This window comes from Bos javanicus, chromosome 28 (genome assembly GCF_032452875.1).
Source record: "Bos javanicus breed banteng chromosome 28, ARS-OSU_banteng_1.0, whole genome shotgun sequence".
Classification (NCBI taxonomy): domain Eukaryota; kingdom Metazoa; phylum Chordata; class Mammalia; order Artiodactyla; family Bovidae; genus Bos; species Bos javanicus.
The window spans coordinates 25,709,811-25,724,911 of record NC_083895.1 but is presented as its reverse complement, the minus strand read 5'-3'; the positions used below and the strand labels follow the sequence as shown (position 1 = coordinate 25,724,911).

General features: G+C 39.8%; 1 protein-coding gene across 1 annotated transcript in view; it reads left to right on the top strand.

The window, feature by feature from the left end:
• Positions 1–4,530: 4,530 nt before the first annotated feature.
• The window catches only part of DNAJC12 (DnaJ heat shock protein family (Hsp40) member C12), a 46,607-nt gene continuing 36,036 nt past the window's right edge, over positions 4,531–15,101 (top strand). Inside the window, exon 1 of the mRNA XM_061405118.1 lies at positions 4,531–4,811. The gene's annotated coding sequence lies outside the window, so the exon portion shown is untranslated. The remainder of the gene's footprint in view (positions 4,812–15,101) is intronic.

Genomic DNA, 15,101 nt, shown 5'->3' with positions numbered 1-15,101 from the left:
TTTCTGCCCCCTTCTGATGCCTATGTCAGAAGCTTTCTCTATCTCCTTTATACTTTAATAAAACTTTATTACACAAAAGCTCTGAGCGATCAAGCCTCGTCTCTGGCCCCGGATTGAATTCTTCTCCTCCGGGGGCCAAGAATCCCGGTGTCTTCGTGTGATTCAACAACAACCTTTCAAGACCTCTCTGAGGAAATGACATATGAAGTGAGTCCTGAGTGAGGATAACCTGGGAGAAGTAAGCGGTTCAAAATGATAATGTAGTGAGTGCAAAGGTCCTGGAGCAGATTGGCAAGTTTGAAGATCTAGAATATTGTCTGTACAGCAGGCAGAGCATGGTAGGGGGTGAAATCAAAGTGCTAGTCAGGGGACAAATCATGGGTTTAAATAAAAGAATAATACATATGTTTGTATACAAACTGAAAACATCTGGAAAGAGACACAAAATCTTATTAACATTATTAAGTGGCTATTTTGTGGGGATAATGGTTAGTAGGATTCTAATTTTCTATACCACAGCAGGATCTGGATTTTTTTAAGGGGGAGATGGTATTCTAGCTTTTTAATTTACCCCCTTTTACAGAGAACAAAGTAGAAGAGATAACACAGGAGAATCTGGATTTTTAAAAGTATTTTAAAGTGCAAAAAAAGAATATGTTTTAAGGGAAAAAATGTTAATAGAGTATTGAGTAAGAATCTAGGAAGGTGAAAATTGTACCCAGAAGCTTGATGATTCCTTTGGTTCTAGTCCCTCTAGTGGCAAGCATGGAGCAGTCCTGGTGACTGATACAAGCACAAACATTCCATTTCCAGCTAACGTATCTTTAACAGAACTCTGAAACACTCAGACGTTTGAATTCTTGAAAGCCTTGCCAAAGGATGAGTGGGAAAGATCCCAAAATCTCTACAGTGATTGTTACAGTCATCTACTGTATATCATAAAGCAATGGACAAGTAGTCTTTAGCGTTCAAAAGTAAACCATGAGGAAAACGCTCCAGTGCAGCAGTCTTACAATGGGTGTGGCTTAAATATTCAGGCCCTGATCACCATCTCTTCCGAGCCTCTGCTCAGGCCTATCTTGCTTTGTCTGTTCTCCATGTGAACAATCTATATCTTCCACCCATCTTGGTCAGCTCATCCTTCTACAAAGGTTCCCCGACAACTCACCTTGTGTGTGTGTTAGTTGCTTAGTCGTGTCTGAATTTGTGACCCCATGGACTATAGCCTGCCAAGCTTGTCTGTCCGTGGGATTTTCCAGGCAAGAGTAGTAAAGTGGGTTGCCATTTCCTTCTGTGCCCCATCCTTAACTCATCCCTTGGCATTTCCTAACATAAAAATAACTGATGTTTAGGGAGTTGTCACTGGGTACCAGATACCATGTTAATTAATGTTACCCTGTTCAACTCTCAAATCAACCCTGGGAGGTGGTGCTATGAGCGATTCCCTTGTACAGATGGAGAAGGTAGACCTGAGGCATTGGGCCATACGCCTACGTATGGCTGGTAAGTGGTAGCTTGGAACTGAATCCCTGTCTGACTCGAGACCACAAACATTTAGCTAGTACTTGAATATACCTGAATATAGTTATTTACTTGGATACCGAACATATAATCAGTGTAGATCATGAGGCATAAACTCAGATGTGTATAGGGACCAGGATGTGAAATACGGGGCCTTCTTGCTCTATTTTTTGTTGCTCTACATTTGAAAAATGGGGATCAAAAATATTTCACTTTCCTCTTAACTTTATGATAAAAATATGCGATAACGCCTGGCAACTGATTATTAACTTCAGTATCAGAAAGCAACAGAGAGTATGGAGACTGTGGCAAACTCAGCAGCATGGATCTCACATAAAGGAGGTATTTATTCCCAGCTCAGCTTCAGAAAAATGCTGCCATTGGGAGTGGCAAGTGAGGTGAAAGTCACTCAGTTGTGTCTGACTCTTTGTGACCCCATGGACTACATAGTCCATGGAATTCTCCAGCCTAGAGTGGGTAGCTTTTCCCTTCTCCAGGGAATCTTCTCAACCCAGAGATCAAACCCAGGTCTCCCGCATTGCAGGCAGATTCTTTACCATCTGAGCCATGAGGGAAGCCCAAGAATACTGGAGTGGGTAGCCTATCCCTTCTCCAGCAGATCTTCTGATCCAGGAATTGAACTGGGGTCTCCTGCTTTGCAGGTGGATTCTTAACTAGTTGAGCTACCAGGGACACAAGTGAATCCCAAGTCATCAGATCTTCTGATTTTTTAAGAGAAGATAGGACCCTGGAGTTTTATGCAAAATCTCCCAATTTTAAAATGTTGGCAATGAATTCACAACATTTTAAGAACATGGTTTGGCAGAACTGATTTGATCAGTGGGTGACAAGTTCATTCTTGTCTCTTTAATTGCAGTGCAAGTTCCTTGTGAGAAACTGCAAAAGCAGATTTCTTTTCTGTCTCTCACAGTGGTAGGCACCAGCCAAGTACTCAAAAGATTTTTGCTGAGCTTTGAAACTGTTCATGAGTATTATTCTATATTTAGATTTCAGTTCCTTTTGGCAAACATACACTGTACTGTGAATTTATCAGAGCCAATGGATTCTTTGAATTTACTAAAGAGGATGATGGGGCCTACGACACGAAGTATTCATTAGAAGTTTCTTGTTTTTATTCCATTTGTACTTGGAATAATCCTGGTATCAGATTGATATCCTTGGTCTAGGTCATACCTTGATGCACATTTTAATCTCTGGTGATAGCCTTAAAAAAAAATACCCATGCCTCAACCCCAGGAAGTCCATTTTAATTGCTCTAAAGAAGGGTCTTGGCACTGTTGTGTATGTAAATGTATATACACATATGTGTATAAATATGTGTGTGTGTGTATATATATATATATATATTCACCAAGTGATTATTTTTGGCCAGGTCACATGGCTTATGGGATTGAACCCGGGCCCCCTGCAGTGGAAGCCCAGAATCCTAACCACTGGATCACCAGGAACTTCCCCACCAAGTGATTTTAATGTGCAGCCAGACTAGAGAGGGTCACTGGTCTGGTATCTGGGAATCAGAACTCATAAGACCCGATAATCTTGATCTTACTGCCAGAAGTTATCTCATGAGTTATTTGTCCCAGTTTCATGCCCTTAAGTCACTATTTTCCTAAAATTGCCGTTATATCTTATTTGACTACTATACTGCTAATATGGCTTCCCTTGTGGCTCAGACAGTAAAGAATCTGCCTGCAATGCAGGAGACCTTGGTTCCATCCCTGGGTCAGGAAGATCCTCTGGAGAAGGGAATGGTTACCCACTCCAGTATTCTTACCTGGAGAATTCCATGTACATAGAGACTGGCAGGCTATAAGTCCATGGGGTTGCAAGAGTTGGACACAACTAAGAGACTAACACTTTCACTTTACCAATATATTTGTCTGTAGTTCTATTTGAGAAGAGGAGGAAAAAGCTGAAACCTCAGGGAGATATTTTAGTGCTTGTTTCCCAAACATAATTGAGTGATTGTTCATGGAATTTCTTTCTGTTTAAAAGAAATCTGTGATAATAACAGGAGGTCTAAACTAAAAACCTGGTGATTTCTGCCTCACTAACAAGTGACATATTAAGCCATTTTTCAATAATTAAAAATGAATTATTTTTTAAAAAGAGAAAGCACACACATAGTGAAATTACGAAAGTTATAGAAGTATAACGTTTACCTTCCATTCCTGTATTTGGATCATCAAGTCTGCTTCCCTGAAGGTAAGTACTCTTATGGGTTTCTTGTGTATCTTTCCAGAGACACTATAGTCTACAGTTATTTTTAATTTTCACATTTTGGCTTCAGATAGGAATCTGTACTTCAGTCATTCTCCTTTTAAACATATCTTTCCATATTTCCTTAAGAGCAAAGGTGCTAAGATTAGAGTGGGAAAGAATGATCCATGCTGAGTGTTAGAATTTAAAAGAATCTCAGAGGTCATCCTGTCCTTTGCTACTCCTGGATTAACAGGGACTTCAGCTGGGGGCGTGTCAGAAATGCAGAATCTCAGACCTCTCCCAGACATCCTGAAGCAGAAGTTGCATCTTCACCAAATCCACGTGATTCATGTGCACTTTTAAGTTTGAGAATCATTGCTCTGGTCTTGAATTCTCCCTCACAAATCGAGGTGGTGTGGCTCAACAAGGAGCCAGTGGAGAGCTGATACTAGAAATCAGGTTTCCTAACAGCCTTGTCAAGTGCATTTTCTGAAATGCTGAAATTCTGGCCAAATAATCTGATGCAGTACTTTTATGCATTATGTTCACTAAGAGCTTTAGAGTCGGACACAGCACAGTTCAATTGCTAGCTTTATTCATGGCATACAGTAGGAGCTCAATAATGGTGATTATTCTTCCTGTTGTTACTGTTATTTTATTTTTAAAATTAATAAGTAACTTTGAAGAGCAGTTTTAGGTTCACAGCCAAATTAAGCAGAGTTCCCTTTTATCCTCTGTCCCTCACTATCGATATCTGCACACATTAACAAGAGGATTACTAGCATTTGTCACTGCACTTTGCACTTGACTGAAGCTTCAAAGCAATGTTTCAACAGCCTTAAACGAATCATTTACAGATTCTATTTTATGTCTGATTTAACAGAAATACTTTTTCTTTTCTTTTTTTTTTAAAAAAACATATCCTGTTCCTGTCTCAGAATGTTCTTTTGCCCTGGCAACCAGGCCTGAAAGAGCGAGGTTAAGGTCTTGGCAGGTTCCGTTTTCTTTCCGCTGAATATTATTACGCTGGAACGGAGCAGCAGATTCTGAAGAAAAGACATTGAGAGGTAGGAGCTAGATAAAAAATGAGATTACGTTTTTAATCAGAGCGCTCAGCTGATGTCCAAACACCAGCTTGAGAAGGGAGCAGGGGCCCGTGTTGTGGGAAATCAGAACGAATGATTGCAGGCTCTTTCTGGAACTTGGGCTTTGGCGTCTTGGAAGTTCGGGGTGGGAAAGACCGCAAGGGCAAGGTGCCGATTTCATTCTGCATAGCAGAACTTGGCGCTAGACTGGAAGGAAAACGGAGTAGCTGCTAGGAAAGCTGCTAGTCTGAGAACGACTCTCAGAGTTGTCCGCGTGGAGCCCACCTAATTTCTATGGGCTCCCTAATTTCTGTTCTCGCTCGGAGCTCCTAGGGCTTGGAAACTTTTCTAGACTTTCCGTTTGAGCTCTTATATAGCTTTTTTTTTTCTCACTTAAAAGCCTCTGAAATCTGTTTTTTTTTTTTTAATGCACTTCCGGAGGGACATTTACGGGAGGCCGGACGTAACTGGGCTTTCCTTTGTCACTCCTTTTACACGCCAATTTCCGCGATGTCTTGTGGGAGCTGTAGTCCTGGGACGGCGATTGCCGCCTGGGTTGTAGGAGACTGGGCGGTTTTTCTGGTTCCGAGGCTGGGCCTCTGACGGGCCACATGCGAAGAGCTTTCGCTAAGTTAAAAATCTCTGTGTGATTTCTATATTTGGTATATGTATTTTTTTTAAGTTAATTTTTTTTTCTTTTTAATCAGCTTGTGTAAATTAAATTGTATTTGTTCTTTTAAAAAGCATCCCAAGGGAATTCCCTGAGGGTGCAGTTGGGTGGGGATCCCTGCTTCCACTGTAGGCGGCCTGGGTTCCATTCCTGGTGGGGGGACTAAGATCTCGAAAGCCGGGCCAGCAAGGAGATAGACACAAATTATTAAATAGAATAAAAAGCATACAGAAAACAAAAGTGGTAGGATGACTATATTGACTTCACACTAACAGTTCTGAGAGATGTAAACTGAAATTAAAGGCTTTCTGTACCTGCTCAGCACCCTCCCTTAAAAGGAATCCGTAGTTTGATTTTTAAAGAAAAAAATCAGGTGCAAATGTACATATAGTTGACCCTTGAACAAAATGGTCTTTGAAATGCAGGGATCCACTTATACAGGGAATTTTTTTTTTTTTTTGGTCAATAAATACATGAATTATGAAAAACTGTGCAAAAGAGGTAATGACATCATACTCTTCTTAAACTTTCTTTTTCATTTGATAATTCATCTTAGAGATCTTTCCATACTGCACAAAAAGAGCTATCTTACTCTTTTTTAAATGGTTGCATGGTATTTCATAACAAAAATACCATAATTTATTCATCCATTGGTCTCTTCTTCACCATCCCATTGAGGGACATTTTGATTATTTCCAACTTTTTTCTGTTGAAAACAATTTTGCAATGACTGCCTGGAACATATTTTGGTGTAAATTCACAGGATAAATTTGTAGAGAAAAATTATCGAGCCAAGGAGATATATGCTTTATAAAAGTTTACAAATATCACCAAATTGCTAAACTGTACCAGTTTACACTGGAATTTCCAGGTGGCTCAGTGGTAAAGAATTCACCTGCCTGTCCACCATGCAGTGGACACAAGTTCGATCTCTGGGTCAGGAAGATTCCCTGGAGGAGGGCATGATAAGCCACTACAGTATTCTTGCCTGGGAAATCCCAGGGACAGAGATGCCTGTTGGGCTACAGTTTGTAGGGTTGCAAAGTCAGACACAACTGAGCACACACACACACACCGATTTATAGTATCCAGCAATGTATGAAGGTGTTTGCTTCCTCCCTTCTATTCTAGCACTGGGTATTATCAACTTTAGAAATTTTGCCTCTCTGAGAAGTAAACAATGTATCTTCTTTGAATGATTAGCAGTTTCATAATTATGAATGAGGCTGCACTTTTCTTGATCCATTTAATGGCTATTTATATTTCTGAAAGTAATCATATCCTTAATCCAGTTTTCTCTTGGGTTGTTAATCTTTTTCTTACTGATTTTTTGGTACTTTTTGTAAAGTAGGGAACTCAGCCTTTTGTCTGTTATGGGAATTGTGAAATTTTTTTCCTTGTACATTATTTACCTACCTTCTGATTTTACATTTGTATTTTTTTTTTTTTGCCACTACACATCTGCATAAATTTTGTACAGTCATGTTTATTAATTTTATCCTATGGCTTCTGGGTTATTTGGTTATCTGTAACTTACTTTGGTGTAAGGAGGAATGGCTCTACCATCATCATTTTTTCAAAATACTAGCCAATGGCCCCAACATGATTTTTATTACCTTTATCATTAGAGAGAAAAACCCAGTGAACATGAAAAATATACCCTACCATAAGATGCTGCAGCAAGTTTAGAGGTTAGTTTTGGGGAAGAGTGGAAATAAATAAGTGGTACTCTACTTTTCTCCAAATACATACTTACCTTATATTATTGCTTTTTCAAACAATACCCCAAAAAGGTTGCTATTATGTTTATACTATATTTATATAAAGTATTATTTATTTAATATTTATTAAAGTAATGAAGATTTATAATCATTATACAACCTGAAAAATAAAAAATATGAAAATGATTTTTAAAATTATGAATGATTGAAGTAGAATTCCCCAATTGAGAGAGGGTTATGTATGTTCAAATATAAAGGAAACTTTTCCCCCAAATCATCCTTTAGAAGAAGATGTAGATACCTTATACTTGTAACCTTACAGAGTTTCTCATACAGGGAGAACAGCACTATTCTTAATACAGTTTTTCATAATATAGTATTTTAAATATATAGGTTTAAGCAAATTTAAAAAGCTGAATATTATAGGTCATTGGATCATTTTACATATAGCTAAATAATGAAAATTAAGTATTACATGTAAGCATTTGACTATTTTATATAAATGTAGACACTATATTGGAGAAGGAAATGGCAACCTTCTATAGTACTCTTGCCTGGGAAATCCCATGGATGGAGGAGCCTGGGGGGCTACAGTTCATGGGGTCTAAAGAGCCGTCACAACTGAGCAACTAAGCTACCACCACTACCATATATACTACATTCACATGTAATATATACAAATATGACCCCAAAGTCAACCTTTTGGGGGGGGGGCAGATTGTCTCACTGGTGAAACTTAGGCTTTTATTCAGGCCTGGATAATGTATTCTTGTCATTTTGCTATTGTTTGATCAAGACTTTAGTGTGGATACAGTGGTGCAATATGTTGAACTTAAATTCTGAAGTATAAACATCATTTAAAAACATGGTGAAAAATACAAGAAGAAATAGCTAAATGTTTTACCATATTTGCCTCTAGGCAGAGGGAGATACGAGGCAAGTCTTCTGTTTTCTGTTAAAACCTTAGAATATTATGTCCTGAGGCATGTGGGCTCAATAGTTGGATTCTCAGGCTCTAGAGCACAGGCTCAATTGTTGTGGCGCATGGGTTTAGTGCTCTGCGGCACGTGGGAACTTCCCAGACCACAGGTCAGACCCGTGTCTCCTGCACTGGCAGGCAGGTAGTTTACCAATGAGCCACCAGGGAAGCCCGTTTTTATAATAAGAAAAACATGAGGATGTATGGTTGGGCACTTCCTTTTAAGATTTTCTTTTTCTCTGATTATAAAATCACATTGTATTCATTTTCATCAAGACTTATCAAACTCAACATTTTATGTAAAAATAGGAGAAGGAGTACATCAAGGCTGTATATTGTCACCCTGCTTATTTAACTTATATGCAGAGTACATCATGAGAAATGCTGGGCTGGAAGAAGCACAAGCTGGAATCAAGATTGCTGGGAGAAATATCAATACCTCAGATATGCAGATGACACCACCCTTATGGCAGAAAGTGATGAGGAACTAAAAAGCCTCTTGATGAAGTTAGTGAAAGAGGAGAGTGAAAAAGTTGGCTTAAAACTCAACATTCAGAAAACGAAGATCATGGCATCTGGTCCCACCACTTCATGGGAAATAGATGGGGAAACAGTGGAAAGAGTGTCAGACTTTTATTTTTGGGGCTCCAAAATCACTGCAGATGGTGATTGCAGCCATGAAATTAAAAGACGCCTACTCCTTGGAAGAAAAGTTATGACCAACCTAGATAGCATACTGAAAAGCAAAGACATTACTTTACCAACAAAGGTCCGTCTAGTCAAGGCTATGGTTTTTCCAGTGGTCGTGTATGGATGTGAGAGTTGGACTGTGAAGAAAGCTGAGCGCCGGAGAATTGATGCTTTTGAACTGTGGTGTTGAAGAAGACTCTTGAGAGTCCCTTGGACTGCAAGGAGATCCAACCAGTCCATTCTGAAGGAGATCAGCCCTGGGATTTCTTTGGAAGGAATGATGCTAAAGCTGAAACTCCACTACTTTGGCCACCTTATGCGAAGAGTTGACTCATTGGAAAAGACTCTGATGCTGGGAGGGATTGGGGGCAGGAGGAGAAGGGGACGCCAGAGGATGAGATGGCTGGATGGCATCACTGACTCGATGGACGTGAGTCTGGGTGAACTCCGGGAGATGGTGATGGACAGGGAGGCCTGGCGTGCTGCGACTCATGGGGTCGCAAAGAGTTGGACACGACTGAGGGACTGAACTGAACTGAATATAGGTGGCGCTAGTGGTAAAGAAACTCTCTGCCAATGCAGGAGACATAAGAGACCAGGGTTTGATCCCTGGGTCAGGAAGATTCCCTGGAGGAGTGTATGGCAACCGACTCCAGTATTCTTGCCTGCGGAATCCCATGGACAAAGGAGCCTGGTGGGCTACAGTCCACGGGTCACCAACAGTTGGACACGACTGAAGCAACTAAGAACACATATAAATATACTAATATATATTTAAATATATACAACTAAGTTATTTTACTAATATATATTTAAATATACAGTAAATTATTTGTGACATGCAGTGATATTTAGTTTCAAGTGTACAACATAGTGATTTGACTTTTTTTTTTTTTTACCATACTGTGTGGTTTGTGGCATCTCAGTTCCCCAATCAGGACTAAACCTGGGCCAAGGCAGGGAAAGCACCGAATTCTAACCGCTAGACCACCTGGGAACTCCCATGATTTAATATTTTTATATAATCACCACAGTAAGTCTGCTGCTGCTGCTGCTGCTAAGTCGTTTCAGTCGTGTCCGACTCTGTGCGACCCCAGAGACGGCAGCCCACCAGGCTCTGCCGTCCCTGGGATTCTCCAGGCAAGAACACTGGAGTGGGTTGCCATTTCCTTCTCCACAGTAAGTCTAGTTACCATCTATTGCCATGCAAAGTTGTTACAATCAATATTTTTATTTTTGGGATATGATCTTGTAACCAAGTCATTCAGTACTATTATTAATAAAAATAACAAAACCTCAGAGGCTTAAGACAAGATGGGAAGGAGCTTTTCACTGAATTCTGACAGTGAAAATAAATGTGGAAATATAAAAATGAGGAAAATAACCAGTACAGCCATGTAAAACTGTAACCTCACAACATAAAGGACACCTTCAGCTGGGTACTTATTGAATTATGAGCTCTTTTTAATCCTTACCTTTATCCTAAGGGGTGCTGTGAGTTGAGGGCACTAAGGAGGGAACCATTCAGAGCCAAGGTGGCAAACATGTAGGCCACAGTTTAGTAAATAATATGATAAATAACACAATATGATGCAGATGTATTCTATTTGTGCTGCTGCTACTGCTAAGTCGCTTCAGTCGTGTCCGTCTCTGTGAGACCCCATAGATGGCAGCTCACCAGGCTCCCCCATTCCTGGGATTCTCCAGGCAAGAACACTGGAGTGGGTTGCCATTTCCTTCTCCAATGCATGAAGGTGAAAAATGAAAGTGAAGTCGCTCAGTCGTGTCCGACTCTTCGTGACCCCATGGGACTGCAGCCTACCAGGCTCCTCCATCCATGGGATTTTCCAGGCAAGAGTACTGGAGTGGGGTGCCATTGCCTTCTCCGGTGTTCTATTTGTAGAACTGCTTAATTTTAGGTGATTAAAGAAAGGAATGAAAACCTTTAGTTGATTTTATTCTGCCACATACATTATGCTTACATGAAATAAAAATATTGATAAAACTCAGCTATAGGATGTAGGGAGAATAAAAGAAATTATCAGAGTTCTTTGGAAAAAAAAAAAGCGCAAAACTACAGGTACTGTATAAGTGTATAGACAATAGGCTCTCAGTAAATCCCTACTGACTTACATATATGTCAGCTTTCTTTTCTAAAAGATGTGCAAACAAGAGTGAAAGAATCTAAGAACAAGAGTATTCAGTGCAGTATTTTTTATTAGAGCTGAAGATTTGAAGTGTCTGACACTAAGGAATTGAGATTAAAAAAATACATATATACATACACACACACACACACATATATTTACCAAAATGCATATAATGAATGCAAAAACGAGACATTGTTGGCAGTGGTTATCTTGGTTACCTCCAGGGAATAAAACTGGTGGCTGGAAGACCCAAGGAGGGAGGGACACTTACCTTTCATGTCTACCCTTTTATAGCTTTAAAACTTTGTTGTATGTGCATGTAGTGCCCATTAAGATCTTCCCAAGTGCCTCAGTGGTAAAGAATCTGCCTGCCAAGCAAAAGACGTGGGTTCAATCCCTGGGTCAAAAAGATCCCCTGGAGAAAGGAAATAGCAACCTGCTCCAGTATTCTTGCCTGGGAGGTCCCATGGACAGAGGAGCCTGGTGGGCTACAGTCCATAGGGTCTCAAAAGAGCTGGACACAGTTTAGAGACTAAATATCAAACAGCAGTGCCCATTAAAAATATAAAATTTAATTAAAATTAAATTTAAATTCAAAGTGATGGTTAAGTCATATTTGTCAATGTTTTCCGGTTTTCCTTCCTCCAAATGCACACAGCCACCAGATTAATCTTAAACCTTCATTTTTAACATGTCACATGCTTAAGAAGCTACAGCAGTTCCCTGTTGCCTCCATACTTGTTCAGTGTCCTCTGCCTGATCCTCAAGGCTCTCCATGTTCTGGCCCTCATCTTCAGTACTGGTCTCAAGTGTTATTTTCTTCAACACACTCTGCTATAAAGTTGTTTTCTTCACTTTTCCCTGAATATTTTTCCTACAACAGCTTATGCATTTTGTTCCTTCCTCCTTCTCTCCATTTATTCTGTAAATGCTTCTGTGGATTTCTTTTAAAATTTCCCTCTAAACCGTACAGTTTAATATTTGATTAGGTAATATGCTGGGCTTCCTTGTGGCTCAACTGATAAAGAATCTGCCTGCAATGTAGGAGACTTGGGTTCAATCCCTGGGTTGGGAAGATCCCCTGGAGAAGGGAAAGGCTACCCACTCCAGTATTCTGGTCTGGAGAATTCCATGGGCTGTATAGTCCATGGGGTCGCAAAGAGTCGGACACGACTGAGTGACTTTTACCTCACAGGTAACATGCTAAAGCTTAGTTTGAGTTAATCTTGCATTCTCAGCTAAATTAATTTTCTGATATGTCAGGTGTAATTAGAGCATAGTTCTATTCAAGGAGTAAGGAGCAGGGTTCAGCAATGTCTTCATTGCCCTGTGACTCCTACAAGATCATAGGAAAGGATCACTCAAGACAACAGTTGACCTACAGTGAGCAAGACACACATGAGGGGGGAGTTCTCTGATGGTCGGATTAATTTCCTTCTTTGTCCAACTGCAGCACCGTGTAGGGTGCTTCAAGGGTGAATTGTTCTTGTTGTTTTAGTTTCTGGTTGTGTCTGACTCTTTTGCGACTCCATGGACTGTAGCCCACCAGGCTCCTCTGTCCATGGGGTTTCCAGACAAGAATACTAGAGTGAGTTGCCATTTCTTTCTCCAGGGAAACTTCCCGATCCAGGGATCAAACCTGGGTCTCCTGCATTGGCAGGTAGATTCATTACCATTGAGCCACCAGGGAAGCCCTCTTGAAGAGTGAATAAATTGGCTTACAGCATGCAGTAGAGCATGCAACAAACCGAACCAACTGAAAAACAAATTCTTGAATAGGGCCCTCTGAATTGTCACCCTTTCTAAATCAGTAAATAATGGCTATGTGATATTTGGCATTTTGCAGTTTTTATTGACTTGTTTTTTTGTTGCTTTCTTCTTATTACTAGAATAATATATGTTTGTCTTAGAAACTGTAGATGAGGAAAAAGAATAAAAAATCATCTGTGACTCCAAAACCTGGTGTATATGGTTTTGCATGTTTCATAAATATACATACCATATACAGATGGTCCCTAACATACAATAGTTCAATTTAGGATTTTTCAGTTTTATGATAGTGCAAAAGAAATATAGTACAGTAAAAATGGTACTCTGAATTCTCAATTTGGATCTTTTCCTGGGCCAGGGACATGTGGTATGATACTCAGGTATTTAATAAGTTATATGAAATATTCAACACTTCATTATTAAATAGGCTTGTGTTAGATGCTGTTTCCCACTTGTAGGCTAATGTAAGTGTTTTGAGCACATTTAAGGTAGGCTAGGCTAAGTTATGATATTCAGTAGGATAGTTAGGTTAAATGCATTTTTGATTTAGGATTAGTTTATGGTGTCAAAACCCCATGCTAAATTGAGGAAAAGCTGTATATTTATAAAACAGGAATCATACCATACTTCTAAAACTTAAAATTTGTATTTTTTCCTTTTTAAATTGAGATATAACTTATGCCCAGTAATGTGCATATGTCTCAATGCTCAGTGAATCTTTACATAATTGCTTGTTACCTTTTTTTCACCCAACAGTGTGTGAACATTTCCCAGGTATTAAATATGTTTCTACATTTGAAAAGACGCTGATGCTGGGAAAGATTGAAGGCAGGAGGAGAAGGGGACGACAGAGGATGAGATGTTTGGATGGCATCACTGACTCAATGGACATGGGTTTGGGTAGACTCCGAGAGTTGGTGATGGACAGGGAGGCCTGGTGTGCTGTGGTTGATGGGGTTGCAAAGAGTCGGACACGACTGCGTGACTGAACTCAACTGAACTGACATCTTTTAAAATGACTGCATGATATACTGCTGTATGTGGATCATTATTTAAATGATTGTTGGACAGTTAATTTTTCTTTTTTTTTTAATTTTATTTTATTTTTAAACTTTACATAATTGTATTAGTTTTGCCAAATATCAAAATGAATCCACCACAGGTATACATGTGTTCCCCATCCTGAACCCTCCTCCCTCCCCCTCCCCATACCATCCCTCTGGGTCATCCCAGTGCACTAGCCCCAAGCATCCAGTATCGTGCATCGAACCTGGATTGGCAACTCGTTTCTTACATGATATTTTACATGTTTCAATGCCATTCTCCCAAATCTTTCCACCCTCTCCCTCTCCCACAGAGTCCATAAGACTGTTCTATACATCAGTGTCTCTTTTGCTGTCTCGTACACTGGGTTATTGTTACCATCTTTCTAAATTCCATATATATGCGTTAGTATACTGTATTGGTGTTTTTCCTTCTGGCTTACTTCACTCTGTATAATAGGCTCCAGTTTCATCCACCTCATTAGAACTGATTCAAATGTATTCTTTTTAATGGCTGAGTAATACTCCATTGTGTATATGTACCATAGCTTTCTTATCCATTCATCTGCTGATGGACATCTAGGTTGCTTCCATGTCCTGGCTATTCTAAACAGTGCTGCGATGAACATTGGGGTACACGTGTCTCTTTCCCTTCTGGTTTCCTCAGTGTGTATGCCCAGCAGTGGGATTGGTGGATCATAAGGCAGTTCTATTTCCAGTTTTTTAAGGAATCTCCACACTGTTCTCCATAGTGGCTGAACTAGTTTGCATTCCCACCAACAGTGTAAGAGGGTTCCCTTTTCTCCACACCCTCTCCAGCATTTATTGCTTGTAGACTTTTGGATCGCAGCCATTCTGACTGGTGTGAAATGGTACCTCATAGTGGTTTTGATTTGCATTTCTCTGATAATGAGTGATGTTGAGCATCTTTTCATGTGTTTGTTAGCCATCTGTATGTCTTCTTTGGAGAAATGTCTATTTAGTTCTTTGGCCCATTTTTTGATTGGGTCATTTATTTTTCTGGAGTTGAGCTGACAGTTAATTTTTCTACAAGACTTTCATTATTGTTAATTGGTAATGATAACTATCATTATTGCTGTATCTTTGTACACACTCTTTTTTTCTTTTTTGGCTCCACCATGCAGTATGTGAGATCTTAGTTTCTTAGTTTCTGGAGCAGGGATCAAACTCTCTTCCCCTGCATTGGAAGTGCAGTCTTAACCACTGGACTGCCAGGGAAGTCCCACAA